This window comes from Aotus nancymaae, unplaced genomic scaffold (genome assembly GCF_030222135.1).
Source record: "Aotus nancymaae isolate 86718 unplaced genomic scaffold, 86718_ANA_hifiasm-v0.15.2.pri h1tg000040l, whole genome shotgun sequence".
Classification (NCBI taxonomy): domain Eukaryota; kingdom Metazoa; phylum Chordata; class Mammalia; order Primates; family Aotidae; genus Aotus; species Aotus nancymaae.
In genome coordinates this window covers 79,969,237-79,981,791 of record NW_026988454.1, presented here as the reverse complement: position 1 = coordinate 79,981,791, position 12,555 = coordinate 79,969,237, and the positions used below count along the sequence as shown (strand labels likewise).

The following is a 12,555-nucleotide window of genomic DNA, read 5'->3' as shown; positions in this document are numbered from 1 at the left end:
AAAGTATGATACATTTACTCACCTATCATAAGAGTCATCACCCCCATTCCTATAACAAGACAGGTTAACAAGAGAAAAGCATAACAAATATATTTAACCTAGATTTTTATATGTCATGGGAACCTTTCAGAAATGAAGACCTAAACACTCAGGGAAAATTGTCCATTTTTATGCTTAGGTTCTATGAAGAATAGACAGTCATGTAAAAATGGAATTGGACAAAAGAGTATGATGGTAATAGACCAATGGGGAAATCTGAACAGAAAGACCTGTTTGTTCCAATTATTCTTGCCCTCTCAGTGTAGCATTCCTTCCACCCGGGAATGAGGTGGGATCCTTTTGGATTGAGAGTGTTACAACGTACCATCAGACAAGGTAGGCAAGAGGATTTCTTTATGACCAGCTCTAAGACAGAAAAACAGGGAAAGGTTAGAGTAATATTCCTGGGTTTTATGGTTTGCTTTGGAGAAGAAGAATTCTAGTTTCTATGACCCACCTTGGAGAAGAAGAATTCTACTTTAATGACTTGTCTCAGAGGAAGAAGAAGGGCAAAAAAACAGAAGAGCAGAAGAAGATCAGAGAGAACTTACTCATGATGCTGCTTCTGAGGCCTTCCAATCTCTTTTAGTTCAAAGTACTCAGCATGCCAAAATGCTGTACTTTGGGATATAATTTTCTGAGCCTCAATGGTACACAAGGAGAAATGTCCCAAGGTAAGAATATATATGAGTTTATGGGCAAAGTTGAATAAATTATTTGACTTGTTGTGGACTTTGGAGGGAAAAGATTGGAAGACCAGAGACATGAAGGCATGGGGAAGAGCTGTGGCAAGTGTATGCAGGGGTTTGTGAGGTGGATGAATATGTGGAAATAAATATGGAGGGTGAAGATCTTTGCATCACATATAAACACACATTAGAAATTATCCATCTGCAAAGAAGAACTAAACAAGCTAGAAGAGGAAATGATTTGGCCAGTAGACATTAGACAACTTTGTGGTTGGCTATCCTAGCACCAGAATGATGGGTTCATAAACAGAGGAGCCTCCATGACAGGGGAGGGGGTAACGCATGGTGGAATTCCCCCTTAGCAAGGCTGGTTAGCAATTACTGCTTCTGAGTTTCTATACCTGTGTACAGCAAAGATTAACTAACTCCCTAAATTTCAAAGACAACTGGCCACTTTTTGGTAAGTTGGCTTCATTGAACCCTTTGCAGCTTCCCCTTCTTTTCCTTTCATGGTCATCAAATCTGCATCACATCTTGAAGGCTTCCCCTGACCAGTTCTGTTTCCTCCCCTTTTAACTTTCACAGGCATTACTCCCAAATAAAGTTTTAACGTTCCAATCTTCATTTTAACATTTTTCAGACAATCTAACTGCCACAACTTCCAAAACAATAATATATATGTTTCATAGATATATTTCCATGTAAATAATTTTTTAAAGACATTAAATACCCTAGAATGGGTGCTTACAGGGAGAGGAGGGGAGTGTGATGAATAATAGGAGGGCCAAAATAATAGGAAATAAGGCAAAGATAAAAAATTACAGGACAAGATTGGATGGAGAATTGTGTGCCAAAAAATGAGACATATGATTGGTTGTGTCAATCCAGTTACATGCATCTGAGGAATAAAAGGAAAACATTTACAATTTCTGTTATTTGTTTTTCTCTTGAGAACCTGAGTGTTTCAGCTCCTACTATAATTTTGATTGGACAGAGATGGACTCAGTAACAGGTGCTGACTTTAGAGTGGGCTTTTTTTCAAGAAACCTCTCACTTTTTACTGAAGGAAGAATTATTCATAGTCCAGTTACCATAATGCTCCCAAATGGGTTTCAAGACTCCTGAGTGCAGGATGTATTCTAAAATATTTCCCAATTTTTTTGTTTCTGGGTAAATGTTCAACAGACCTAAATGTGGGGCTAAGCACTAGAGTTTCTTTGGATACCCATGCCCAGCTCCCAGCTACCACCTCACCTCATGTGTCTCCCTGAAAAGCAACTTCCCTCCCCGAACAGCAACTTCCCTCCCCATTCCTTCCTACTTTTGGCTACTTCCATTTGTCCTAAGCTGGATGATCTCTCTTGCATCTGGAGAATCTCCCTCCTTTGTCACACATTTGATTGGCTTACTATAATTTACAAAGAGTTACATACTCTACAGAAATCTTCAAGGATTATCACTTTCACTTTGAAAGGATTAAGATTTCCTTTTTTTAATCACCAACAGACAGAACACAATATGATTTCAGGTCACAAGTTTCCTTCAGATCACTCTTTTTAATGCTTGCTTCATTAAGGGGAACCAAGAATTGTAAAACTTAAGATAATTATTAAAACTTACCTGGCAACCAAAGGCCCTCCCTGAGGTATTTGTGTTCCCTGTGGTCAAGCAGTTATGATGCCTCTCACAAAGTAGAACATTGATTCAAAGCCAGTGGATTCTATTCTGGGGTGGTAACTCTTACCTCCAGGGTAGCTGTGGCTACAAAGGCTATTGTTGACTTTATGTTTTAGAACAATGACATTGACCTTTAAGTAGTTATGGCCTCTCTTAGATAATTCTGTAGGAAGAACTTTGGTTAATCTTCTATTAACTTTATATTAACACTCTTAACTCAGAAACATAGAGGAAAAGCATTGTAACTATCAGAGTTACAACACCTTATTTGCACTCTACATAATTTCTCATCACACAAGGACATGCAGAATGTGTGAAGGCCACATAGCTAGATGTGTACCTCAGAAATGCACTCAAAACATTCATATTTGTCTTACATTTTCTTTTTCAAGTGCCAGTTACAAAACTATTTTCTGTCAATCATCTGAGCTCTATTCTCTGAGAACTTAACTCCTTGATAATAAAAAATTACTATATCCTAAGACACAATCTTATAGCATTTCAATTTTTCTGAAATATCTTGCAATGGATGTGTATATTCAGTGTAGCAGTGTTAGTTTTCTTTCCCCAATCTGTGATGTAACATAACTGTTAGCATTTAAGGATGCCAAATACATAGATGCCCTGCTTTCCATGAATCTCATGTAAGAAAGCCACCAGATTAGAAATGCAACCATCTTGGTTGGGCATGGTAGCTCACACCTATAATCCTAGCATTTTGGGAGGATGAGACAGGTGGATCACTTGAGGTCAGGAGTTCAAGACCAGCCTGGCTAATATGGTAAAACTGCATCTCTACTAAAAATACAAAAACTAGCTGGGCTTGGTGGCAGGTGCATGTAATCCCAGACACTTAGGAGGCTGAGGCAAGAGAATCACTTGAACCCAGGAGGCAGAGGTTTTAGTGAACTGAGATTGCACCATTGCACTCTAGCGTGGGTGACAAGAGTGAAACTCCAGCAGAAAGAAAGAGAGAGAAAGAAAGAAAGAAAAAAAAAGAAAGAAAAGAAAGAGAGAGAAAGAAAGAAAAGAAAAGAAAAAGAAAAGAAAAGAGAAAGAAAGGCAACATCACAAATGTCCAGAGAAAGCCATCCCAGAGGGAAACAATCCCTAAGACTTGTGGCACAAGGTAGAGACACAGAGGGCCTTTAGAGACCAGAGTGGCCTTTTATTCCAAACCAGCACCTATGTTATTCCTTAGGATCATGATGTTTCCCAGGTAGACACTGAGACAGTGGCTTATACTCTTTACTGTGCTTAAAAATATCTAGAGAACTCACTAAAACGCTCAGGTCCACAGTCAGATATGGTTTGAATTAGTCTGAATTTCTTCAGGTAATTCTAATCTGCAGCCAACCTGCAAACTAAGGTGCTAACACCTTAATTTTCAACTAATTCCTTCTCTAACAGATATTTATTCACACCAGAAAAATGTGACTCAGGATTGTATTTAGTAAGTCCTTGCTCTAGAACATAGATTTGCTAGTGGGATGAAAGAGGGACTAAAAGTAGAGTTGGAAAGTGCTAAAGATGTATCTCTAATCCAAAATTGTACCAAGGGTCCCTGACTGTATTTCTTGGCTTGATGACAGTGAGATGTGTCATCAACATTAACAAATTACAGCTTTTCTGAGGATTTGAGATTTTATGTTAATTACACCAATAAGGCCATTTATAATTGATTTTAGAATACAAAAATATAATGACTTATTTGGTTTTTAGAGTGGACACATGTTGATGGTCTTTTGAGTTTTCCTTCCAATGGAAGGAAAACTCAAAAGAGAAGGAAAACTCAAAAGACCATCAACATGTGTCACCCACTCAATGATGTTCTGGTGGGATTCTCAATCCCTGTATCCTGTCTATCGAGTATAGAGGTAGGCATGTGACCCAGGCTGGGCACATGTGACTATTTCTGTAGAATAAAGAAGTGAAATTACTGGGTTCTAAGATATTCATATTTTCCATTTGGGATATGCCTAGTGATCTCCAATATGGGTGCATTGACTTGTGCTTTCTTGAGAAACAGAAAAAACTATGTGTTCTCTTCAACAACACTGAATATCATCAAACTTAAAAACTTTTTATCTCTGTAAACATTTATCCTAAAAAGCATGTGAACTGGTATTTTGTGATTGATTTATTTTGCATATTTTGATTACTCATGAGATAAACATATTTCCTATGTTTGTTGAATATTTTATATACTTTTCTGTGAAAATTTATTACTATTCTTTGATTATCTAAATTATGGTTCAGGATTTAAATTAGTTTTTATGGTAGACAACTTGATTTCATTTTTATTTATTAAATTTTTTATTATTTTGTGGGCACATGACATACATGTATATATATGGCACTTAAGAAGTTTTGACAGATTTTTTTTTCCCTCTCCCAACATGGTGGCCTCAGCAAAAAAGAAGAATAAGAAGGGGAAGACCATCTCCCTTACAGACTTTCTGGCTGAGGATGGGGGACTGGTGGAGGAAGCACTTATGTTTCCAAATCAGTCAGCTGGGCCAATGAAATGGATGACCTGGAAGGAGATGTTCCAACAACTTGGCACAGTAATGATGATGATGTGTACAGGGTGCCTCCAATTGACTTTTCCATCCTTCCCACTGCTCCACGGGCTGCTTGGGAATCCAATATCGACCGGAGCTGTCTTCCCAAATTGCCACCCTACACTGCTTTTCTAGGGAACCTACCCTATGATGTGACAGAAGAGTCAATTAAGGAATTCTTCAGAGGATTAAATATCAGTGCAGCGCATTTACCAAGTGAACCCAGAAATCCAGAGAAGTTGAAAGGTTTTGGTTATGCCAAATTTGAGGACCTGGATTCCCTGCTTAGTGCCCTGAGTCTCAATGAAGAGTCTCTAGGTAACAGGATAATTCAAGTGGATGCTGCTGATCAAGCACAGGATAAAGACAGGGATGATCATTCTTTTGGCTGTGATAGAAATCGGGATTCTGACAAAAGAGATACAGACTGGAGGGCTTGTCCTGCCACAGACAGCTTTGATGACTACCCACCTAGAAGAGGTGATGATAGCTTTGGAGACAAGTATCGAGATCGTTATGATTCAGACTGATATCACGATGGGTATTGGGATGGGTACCCGGATGGCCCTCGCCGGGATATGGATAGATATGGTGGCCAGGATCGCTATGATGACTGAGGCAGCAGAGACTATGATAGAGGCTGTGACTACCAGATAGACAGTGGAAGAAGAGCATTTGGCAGTGGATACCACAGGGATGATGACTACAGAGGAGGCGGGGACCACTATGAAGACTGATATGACAGACGGGATGATCGGTCATGGAGCTCCAGAGATGATTACTCTTGGGATGATTATAGGTGTGATGATAGAGGTCCGCCCCAAAGACCCAAACTGAATCTAAAGCCTTGGAGTACTCCTAAGGAAGATGATTCCTCTGCTAGTACCTCCCAGTCCAGTCGAGATGCTTCTATCTTTGGAGGGGCAAAACCCATTGACACAGCTACTAGAGAAAGAGAAGTAGAAGAATGGCTACAGAAGGAACAAGAGAAGTTGCAACATCAGCTGGATGCGCCAAAACTAGAAAGACGGTCTCGAGAGAGACTCCCAAGCTGGCAGAGTGAAGAAACTCAGGAACGGGAATGGTCAAGGACAGGAAATGAGTTGTCGCAGACTGGGACCTCTGCCACATCTGGCAGAAATGCACGAAGGAGAGAGAGTGAGAAGTCTCTAGAAAATGAAACACTCAGTAAGGAGGAAGATTGTCACTCTCCAACTTCTAAACCTCCCAAACCTGATCAGCCCCTAAAGATAATGCCAGCCCCTCCACCAAAGAATGCTTGGGTGAAGAGAAGTTCTAACCCTCCTGCTCCATCTCAGACCTCAGACAAAGAGCAGCAGTCCCCTACAAGTGGTGGTGGCAAAGTGGCGCCAGCTCAATTATCTGAGGAAGGACCAGCCAGGAAAGATGAAAATAAAATAGATGGAATGAACGTCGCAAAAGGCCAAACTGGGAACTCTAGCCATGGTCCAGGAGATGGAGTGAACAAAGACCATTGGAAGGAGGCAGATTGGAAAGATGGCAAAAAGGATCAAGACTCCAGATCTGCACCTGAGCCAAAGAAACCTGAGGAAAATTCAGCTTCCATGTTCAGTTCTGCGAGCAAGTATGCTGCTCTCTTCGTTGATGGTGAACATGAAAATGAGGGATAAGATTATGCCAAATAGACCTCAACATCCTGTCCTTTCTCCTAATTTCTCTCTACCCTGGAACATTCGAGAGCAAATCAAACCTCTATCCAGACAAGACAAAATAAAACTCACCATCTCCTGGAGACCTTTCTTACCTTTTTTTTAAATGGAATTCTTTTGCATGCTGCTGCAGTCCTTAAAGTATTGAAGTAGCTGGCAAATCGCCAATATAGCCAGAGAGAGATTACAGCTTTTTGTGGAAAAGTTGTGGTGCATTATGTCACCGTGCACTTGCCAGTGTGATTAGTGCCTAGGGGCCTCCATTGAGCAGAAATGGTAATGACAGTGATAAAACATCTGGAATCTGGTTGGGCAGTAGGGGAGGGAGGTATAAGGAAAAGTGTGAGATTTCTACCTTTTGGTTTTTATCCTGTCATGGCATATATGAATTCTCAAACATTATCGGAATAAATTTTCCACTCTAGGAAAGGTAGATTTAGCCTCAAGTTGTTTTAGTTTCCAGGAGGCTGCCAGCCTCTCCTCATATTTAATTCTGAGTTTTGTGGGCCAGCCTAGGGAAAATTCCTTTTTTTTTTTTAACCCCCCAAGTGGGTAGTTGGGAGTGAGTCTATAGATCATAAAGAATAGGACTGCATTGGACCAAAACAGATGGGAAAATTGTGGTTTGAAAAGAAGCTTTTGGGAGGTGGTGAGTCATTTTGCAGCAGGTAATAGGGGAAAATTGTGTGACCTCCAACAAACATGAATGGTTATTTCCTGGAGCTGGAAGCACTTGGGGGTCATAATTCCCAGAGTTTTTTGTGTCCTGGTTTTACCCTTTCTAAGCACCATCCTTTTTGAAAGTTTGAATATATCTACATTCTGTTGAAACCTTGAATAAATTTAGACTCTTGTCAGTCTCCCAAAAAGCTGTCTCTAAGTCACATAGATGACCTCTTGGGCATTTTCTCTCAGCCATGGAGAGCTGTGAAAGGAAGAATCACTGCTTTTCTCAAGCAAATCTTGATGTCTTTTGGTTCTCACTCCTTGTCTGCTCCTGATGCTTTGACCCCTTTTATAGATCAGAGTGCTCTAGAATAATGGATGATCTTGGGGGGTAAATAAAGGTGGATAAATAGGAACAGGGACAGTTAAATTGGGAGCGTTTCTTACAACCTTGAGTTTTTTTCCCTGCTCCAAGTTTCCTTCTCCACTGAAACGCCACACCAGTGCTTGTTGGATTTATGAGGTGGCCAGACCAATGTGTATTTTCTTTTTCTCTTTTTTTTTTAAAGCTTCCCTTGAGAGAATAAATGGTAATGGAGAGAACTATTTAGCAAGGTCCTGGTTTCTCTCACAACACAGTAGCTAAACTTGCCTGCTTTGATGTGTAGTTTTGTAGGAATCAGCTTGGTAGACAGTATTAGTGGAGAAATGACACCTTGATCTTGGTTTGCAAGCCCTTCTCCCATCAGCCCTAGATTAGGTCCTGTTCAGCCATGTGGGGGTGTTGGTTTATGCGTGCTGCAGCAGTGGGCATAATGCATATAATTTACCCAGTGGACAAAGGTATGTACCAAGTGAATTTAAATAATTGGTGTGGATTGGCCAGTAACTAAGAAGTGGGCTTTTAAAGAGATACTGAAGATTGAAAGTTTTTTTTTTTTTTAAAGAAAAACTATTGATTGTAGATAATGAAAAGCTAGGGTTTGCCCTCTTCATGTCTACTCTCCTTCCAAATAGTTGTATCCAAAATGCTTTTTCCCTCTCCCTTACTTTGCCCCATTAAAATATAAATGGGGATTGCTTAATGTCCCTCTCCTGAATACATGTGAAATTTGTACAAAAATATCTTCTATGAAAATGATTTGTAATCTGTAGACTTATTACCTGGGAGATGTCTTGAGATGTAAAATCCCATCCTTTGGGTTGTGGGTTTTTTGTTTTCTCCAGATAAATCTGATCTTTAAAGTTCAAAAAAAAAAAAATGTTTTGATAGACAAACAATGGATAATAATCATATCAGGGTAAATGGAATATTCATTATGTCAGTCCTATATCCTTTCTCTGTTACAAACAATCCAATTACATTCTTTTAGTTATTTTTAAATGTAAAATATTGTTGTCTGTAGTCATCCTGTTGTGCTATCAAATACTAGATGTTATTCACTTTATCCAACTATATTTTGTACTCATTACATCCCCACTCTCCCACCACAATACCCTTCTCAGTCTATGGTAACCATCATTTTATTCTCTATCGCTATGAGTTCCACTATTTTAATTGTTTTAGTTGCCACAAATAAGTTAAAACATTTAAAGTTTACCTTTCTGTGCCTGGCACATTTCAGTTAACATAATGACCTCCACTTCCATCCATTTTGCTGCAAATGACAAGATCTCATTATTTTTTACGGCTGAATAGTATTTTCTTGTGTATAAGTAACACATTTTCTTTATTCATTCATCTGTTGATGGACACTTAGGTTGCTTTCAAATCTTGGTTATTGTAAATAGTGCTGCAATAAACATGGGAGTGCAGATAGTTTTTTTTCTTCTGCATGTAAATATCAAGTTTTCCCAGCACTATTTATTGAAGAAACTATCCTTTTCCCAAAGTGTGTTCTTGGCACCTTTGTTAGAAATAAGTTCACTGTAGTGTATGCATTTGTTTCTGGGCCCTCTATCCAGTTTCACTGACTTACATGTCTTTTTTTTATGCCAGTACCATGCTGTTTTGGATATTATACCTCTGTAGTATAATTTGAAGTCAGATAATGTGATACTTTCAGTCTTGTTATTCTGGCTCCCTTGTAATTCCACATAAATTTTAGGATTTTTCTCTTATTTCTGTGAAGAATGTCACTGGTATTTTGATAGGAATTGTACTAGATTTGTAGATTGGATTGTGTAGTAGAGACATTTAAACAATACTGAATCTTCCAATCCATGAACATGGAATTTCTTCCTTTTTTGTGTTCCTTTCAACTTTTTACATCAATGTTTTATAGCTTTCCTTGTAGAGATCTTTCACTTCTTTACATTTATTCCTAGGTATTTTATTTGCAGCTATTGTGAATGAGAATACTTTTTTATTTCTTTTTCAGATTGTTTACTGTTGGCAATAAAAATGCTACAAATTATTCTATATTATTTTGTATCCTACAACTTTACTGAATCTGTTTATCAGTTCTAACAGTTTTTTGGTAGAGTCTTTAGAATTTTCCAAATATAAAATTATATCATCTGCAAACATGGATAATTTGACTTTTCCTTTTTGATTTGGCTACCATTTCTTTTTCTTGTCTGATGGCTCCACCTAGGACTTCAAGTACTATGTCAAATAATAGTGGTAAAAATGGACACCATTGTCTTGTTCCAGATCTCACAAAAAAGGGGTTTCACTTTTTCCCCATTTGGTATACTAACTTTGGGTCTGTCATATGTGCCTTTTATTATATTGAGGTATCTTTCTTCTATATCTGGTTTTTTAGGGAAAAGAATGTTGAATTATGTCCAATGCTTTTACAGCATCAATTGAAATGATCATATTGTTTTTGTCCTTCATTCTGTTAATACGATGTATCACATTGATTAATTTGCATATATTGAACCATTCTTACAACCCTGGGATAAATCCCTATTGATCATGTTGATTTATCTTTCGATGTGTTATTGAATTCAGTTTGCCAATATTTTGTTGAGGACTTTTACAACAATAATCATTACAGCCTGTGGTTTTTTTAGTTTGATGTATCTTTATCTGCTTAGTGTTGGTATCAGGGTAATAATGGCCTTGTGTTATAGAATGAGTTTGGAAGTATTTTTACCTCTATTTTTCAGAATAGTTTAAGTAGGATTGATATTAGTTATTGTTTAAATGACAGGTAAAGTGTAGCAGTGAATCAATTGGGTGCTGGGCTTTCCTTTGCTGAGAGACTTTATTACAGTTTTGGTCTCATTCCCTGTTCAGGTGTGTTATTGGTTGTTATTGATCTGCTCAGATTTTGGATTTCTTTGTGATTTACTCTTGGTAGGTTGTATGTGTCTGGTATTTTATCCATTTCTTCTCAATTATCAAATTTATTGATAGTTTATCATAGTAGCCTCTAATGATTCTTTGAATTTCTGTGGCATTGGTTGTAATGTCTCCTTTTCCATCTCTGAATGCTTTATTTGCTTTTTCTCTCCTTTTCTTAGTCTGGCTAAAAGTTTGTGGATTTGTTTATTTTTTTTTATAAACCAACAGCATTTTGTTTATCTTTGGTATTTTTTTATTCATTTCAGTTTCATTTATTTCTCCTCTGCTTTAATCATTTTCTTTCATCTAAATTTGGGTTTAACTTGTTTTTGCTTTTCTAGCTTTGTTGGAGGCATCATTAGGTTGTTTATTTGAAGTTTTTCTATTTGTTTACTGTAAGCACTTATTCCTATAAAAATTCATTTTATTACTGCTTTTGATGCATCCCATAGGTTTTGGAATGCTGGGTTTACATTTTTATTGGTTTGAAAAAAATTTTAATTTTCTTCTTAACTTCTTTATTGACCCACTGGTCATTCAGAGGCATACTGTTTAATTTCCATGTGTCTATATAGTTTCTAAAATTTCTCTTTTTATTGATTTCTAGTTTTTATCCTTTGTTATCAGAGAAGATACTTGATATGATTTTATTTTTTAAAATGTTTTAAGACTTGTGTTGTGGCCTCAACATGGCACATGTTATATTTTATGAATGATTCATGTGCTGAGAAGGATATGTATTCTTCAACCATTGATTGAAGTATTCTGTAAATATCTGTTAGGTCAATTTAGCCTATAGTGCATATTAAGTCTGTTGCTTCTTTATTGAATTTATGTTTAGATTCTATGTAAAACACTGAAAGTGGAGTATTGAAGTCACCAGCTAATATTGGAGTCTCTCTCTCTCTTTCTCTTTCTCTGTTTTGGTCTAATAATAATTGCTTTATATATTTGGGTGCTCCAGTGTTGATTGTATAGATATTTATAATAGTTATATCTTCTTGCTGAATTGAGTCCTTTATCATTATATAATAACCTTCTTTGTATCTTTTTAATAGTTCTGGTCTTGAAATCTATTTTGTTTGATATAAGTATAGCTCCTCCTGCTCTTTTTTGCTTTCCATTTGCATGGAATATCTTTTTCTATCTCTTTATTTTCAGTCTATATGTGTCTTTACAGGTGAAGGGTTTCTTGTAGGCAAAAGATCATTGGGTCTTGTTTTTTTCTTCATTCAACCACTGTATGTCTTTTGATTCAAGAGTTTAGTGCATTTACACTCAATGTTGTTATTGATGAGTCAGGACTTACTCTTCCCATTTTTTATTTGTTTTTTGGTTGTTTTGCAGTCTTCTCTTCTTTCTTTCCTATCTTCCTTTTAATGGAGGTAATTTTCTCAGGTAATATATTTTAATTTCTTGCTTTTTTGGTGTATCTGTGCTATGCTTTTTGATTTGCAGTAACCATGACACATGAAAATAATATCTCATAACCCATTATTTCAAATTGATGACTCTGATTGCATAAGCAACCAAACAGACATGCAAAGAGAAAACTAATAAAAACTCCACACTTTAACTTCATCCTCTGCTTTTTAACTTTTTGTTGTATCTACTTATATCTTAATATATTGTCTATGTCTTGAAAAATTGTTGTAGTTATTATTTTTGATAGGTTCACTTTTTAGGCATTCTACTCAAGATATGAGAAGTTTGCATACTACAATTACAGTCTTATATTATTCCCTGTTTTTCTCCATACTTACTATTACCAGTGAGCTTTGTGCCTTCAGATGATTTCTTATTGCTTATTAACATTCTTTTCTTTTATATTGAAGAGCTCTCTTTACCATCTCTTGTAGGACCAGTCTGGTGTTGGTAAAATTCCTCAGCTTTTGTTTCTCTGGAAAAGTCTTCATTTCCCCTTCAAGTTTGAA

At 37.1% G+C, this 12,555-nt stretch overlaps 1 long non-coding RNA gene and 1 pseudogene across 1 annotated transcript in view; one reads left to right on the top strand and one right to left on the bottom strand.

The window, feature by feature from the left end:
• LOC105711509 (uncharacterized) overlaps positions 1-12,555 on the bottom strand; it is a 311,827-nt gene that overhangs the window by 36,323 nt on the left and 262,949 nt on the right. The window contains exon 4 of the long non-coding RNA XR_010336559.1: positions 8,491-8,564. This is a non-coding gene — a long non-coding RNA (uncharacterized LOC105711509). The remainder of the gene's footprint in view (positions 1-8,490; positions 8,565-12,555) is intronic.
• Positions 4,805-6,636, top strand: LOC105710832 (eukaryotic translation initiation factor 4B-like; annotated as a pseudogene).